Source organism: Pleurodeles waltl, chromosome 7 (genome assembly GCF_031143425.1).
Source record: "Pleurodeles waltl isolate 20211129_DDA chromosome 7, aPleWal1.hap1.20221129, whole genome shotgun sequence".
Classification (NCBI taxonomy): domain Eukaryota; kingdom Metazoa; phylum Chordata; class Amphibia; order Caudata; family Salamandridae; genus Pleurodeles; species Pleurodeles waltl.
In genome coordinates this window covers 60,782,782-60,787,070 of record NC_090446.1, presented here as the reverse complement: position 1 = coordinate 60,787,070, position 4,289 = coordinate 60,782,782, and positions in this window count along the sequence as shown.

Genomic DNA, 4,289 nt, shown 5'->3' with positions numbered 1-4,289 from the left:
ACCGGTTCTGCCTGAAGGTCGTGAGGAACCCCGCAAGAAAATTCTGGAGGAATCGCGAGCCACGTCAAGCGACCCCTGTATGTCGAAGTGGTCCGAAGGTCTTTTTCAGCGCGGTTACTCCTTCCTGACGGCTACTGACGACTGCTGCCCTGACTGCCGCCCTGCCTTGGCCCTTTCTTTGATGATGTATGGTAAAGCGAGACGATAGACGGGCCTCTGTTGGTGTAAGAAGACATCCTTAGTTAAGTATTTCGTGGTCGCGCCCACAAATTTTGGTCTTTGTTTTGTCCTTAGGTCCTTAGATTTGGCCATTGCAGTGGCCAAAGCCGAGGGGTAAGTGCATTTGTGCTGTGTAAACTGAAAGTTTTACCCCCTTGATGTTTGTGAACAGCCAGTAAAAATCGTGAGATGTCTGGTCTGACTAAGTTTGGAAAACTTTGTTGCTTTGGTTGTAATAGGGACTCCCAGCTTGAGGACTCCTGTCCGATTCCTTCGGTTGGAACTCCCACATATGAGCTCTATTCTAAACATGGTGTTGGTCCTATTGCCTTTAATAAGACATGGACCCGATATACAAAGAAAGATGGTGTTTTAAAATGGCCAGAAAATGGTAGTTTCGAAACTGATGTGCTAGATAATTTAGAAGCAACGTTATTTAAAAGAAAAGCCCGGCCGGCAATGTTTGACTCTTTTCGCCTTTGGCGTAAGGAAGCCAAACAGAGAGAAATTAAACAAGCGAAACGAGATAGGAAAACACAGGGAATGACGATTATACAGGCTGCTCAGCAATTCAAAGATGATGAAATAGATAATGCAATGGAAATTTCAGACAGACAGCATCGAATGGCAATAGATAAATGCTATCCGACGTTGCCTATCTCTTCCCTTGATAAGAGAAAAGATTTTGAGGAAGATTCCTTAATGTCCCACTTATTGAAATTGCCTCCGCCCTATGTACAAGGTGCTAATGCACCCCCGATGTTACAGCCTGTTCAGCCGCCAGTTGTGCTTCCGCCTGCTCCAGCTTTTCCACAATTGCCTCCTCAAGTATTGCCTATGCCAGCTTTGCCTTTAACTCCTTTGCCTTCTGCTCCTTTGGCAATTCCTAATGCTCCTTTAGTTAATTCACCTAATACCTTGTCCCCTATCCTTATGTCAAATTCTCCATCTATGCGTAAGCGATTTGCAGATACTGTCTCTGGTCTCTTATCACCTTTCTTTGAAGCTTTAAATGTGTCTCCAGCTTTTTCTCGAAGACAGTCTCGTAGTCAATTCCCAGACTCCGAAGAGCGAGAAAAATTGGACTCACTTGCTTGTAGATGGATCAAGAAGGGTCCCCAATATAGTACGTCTGATATTATGTCTACCTTTCTGCAATGGAATGCACCTACGCAGAGATATGTTTTTAAAGTTATGTGCGATACTCTCGCTAAAGAATGGGAGGATATGAATTTGGGTTCGGTCCCACAGGATCTGTTAGATGTTCAGGCTGACTTTGACAAAGGACTTATTGTGGGTCCTAAGGTTGAAAACGCTGTCAGAACACTTATTTCTTTCAGATCCCTATTGTTCTCACAGACTTTTCCTGATTCTGATCCTTCAGTTAGGACAGCACTGAAAAACTATCCCATGAGAGAGGTTTCTCCAATATGGAAGGAAGAAGTTGCAGCAGCAGGTGCTAATCCAGCTATTCCTGCGCATTTTCAGCGCATATGGATACATGTCCCCTGGAAAAGGTCTGAAGTTTTAGCACTTAAACAGTCACTCCCAGATCCACGCAAAAATCCTGCTGGTTACTATAAAGAGTTGTCGCAAACAGTTGATGCATGTACTATGAATCTAGCAGATATTGACATGTTGATGGGAAATGTAGTTCCACAGACAATATGGGCTAAAATTCGTAGAGAGGATCACGCTCAAGAATTAGGCGGCGATTGGAACGCTATTATTGCCGCAGATAGAGGTCAAGTAGGTGGTGCAAAGCCCGACGCTTTGATCTCAGAACTCCCTGGTAGGATTATTACATTAATGAAAACAATGATGCCTGCTTTGAGAGTTAATTGGGATAAGCTAGCAGCATGTAAACAAAAGAAAGATGAAAGTGTTTCCGATTTCTTTACCCGATTCGAGGAGACATTCATTGATCACAGTGGTCAAGATATGGCTACAGAAGGGGGACAGCGATTATTTGTGGATAAGTTTGTATATAACTTGCTTCCTGAACTATCACACAAGTTAAAAAAGACTCCGAGAGTTCATGGGCAGTTTCTTCTTCCGCCCAGATATTGGCTACTGCACAATATTATGAAAATAGAGACAAAGAAGAAAGGGAAAAACAAGAGAAAAAGACGAAAGAATTAAAAACTAAAGTTCTCTTGCAACAGGCTTATCCTCCTCGTTATGTTCAGCCTCAGTTTCAACAGCCTCCGCAGTTTCAGAGGTTGTATCAAAAGCCTGAACCATTCATTCCAAGACCTTTGCTAGGTCCCAATCAATGTGCTTATTGTAGGGAGGAAGGTCATTTTAAGAACAGTTGTCCGGCATTGTTGCAGCGTAAAGGAGCAACATCTGCTTCACGAGGTCGTGGTGGTCCTCAGTCAGCAAATAGAGGTAGAGGTCGAGGTGTGTTAACCCAAGAGCAGCGTTCTTTTGTTCCTCCAAATTCCGGAAATTACTTTGACCAGCAAAATGTTAGGTCTACACAGTATTACAGTGAGGATCAGTATATTGAAGGAGGGAATGAAAGTCTTCATTTTGAATAGGACAGCCATGGACAAAGTAAGGGGGTTACGTCAATTCCAGTGGATCAGAATGGACCTTATGTTAATGTCACTACAATGGGTGTTTCAGAGCCATTTCTTTTAGATACTGGTGCCATGAGAAGCTCTATCATTCATTCTAAACTCCCTGGCGCACCTTTGTCTGGCTTAACGAATGTATCTGTAGGATTTTCTGGCGCCCCTGTTCGTAATCTAGTTTCTTGCCCTTTGCCTGTTTCAATAGGCCCTTATGATTTAGAAGCTCCGCTTCTTCTGACGAATGGTTGTGGTGAAAATCTGTTGGGTTTAGATCTATTAAAAAGAATGCATGCTACGATATATTGTTCACCTTCTGGTGTATACCTCACTCTAGGACAGAAAATGACTAGTCCAATGTACTTATCAAAAGATCAATTCCCACCTGAATTGCTTTCTCTTCCCGAAACGCTTTGGGCTACGGGTCCGAATGACGTTGGTTGTCTTGAGATCCCACCTTATGTTGTTACTCTTAAGCCCAATGCTGAAATGCCACGTATTCCGCAATACAGAATCTCTACTGAAGGTGAGAAAGCACTTCTGGAAATTGTCCATGATTTGATTCAGAAGGGTGTGGTTGAGGAAACGAGAGGAAATACATGTAACAGTCCTGTTCTTCCGGTTCTTAAACGCACTGATCCTTCTCAGCCTCCTGTTTATCGTTTTGTAATTGATCTTCGGGAGGTAAACAAAATTGTCGTACCGCAGTTTCCTGTAGTCCCAGATATCACTGCTCTGTTGACGATGATACCTTCTACAGCGACTTGGTTTTCAGTTATTGATCTAAAGAATGCTTTCTTTAGTATTCCCATCGCCGAAGAGAGTAGAGATATTTTTGGTTTTTCCCTCGGAGGCCGAAGCTTCCGGTTTAAACGCGCACCTCAAGGTTATTGTGAAAGTCCCTCTATTTACAGTCAAGCTCTAAAATGTCATCTTGATGCCTTTTCCTTACCGTCCGGTGCCGCTCTCATTCAGTACATGGATGACTTATTAGTTGCCGCTGATTCAGAGGAGATTTGCAAAAAAGTGACCGTTGCACTGTTACGTCATTTGTTTGATCTGAATCACAAGGTTTCTCCTTCTAAATTACAATATGTCTGTCGCGAGGTGACTTATTTGGGTCATCTCTTGTCAAAGGAGGGACGACGATTGACCCCCGAACGAATTCAGGCAATTGCACAAATGTCAGTGCCATCCACACAAAGAGAGGTACGTGCCTTTTTGGGCATTACTTCTTATTGTAGACAGTGGATTCCGAGTTTCTCTTTATTGGCTAAACCGCTGTTGGCGCTAACTTTAAAAGATACGCCTCAGCCTCTTCCGTGGACTGACGAATGTCAGAAGAGTTTTACTGATTTGCGTATTGCTTTGTGTTCTGCTCCTGTATTGGGTACTCCTGATTACAGTAAGCCCTTTACGCTCTATGTCCACGAAAGAGAGGGTTGTGCATTGTCAGTCTTAACGCAGCGTTTTGGAGATCAACAGCGACCATGC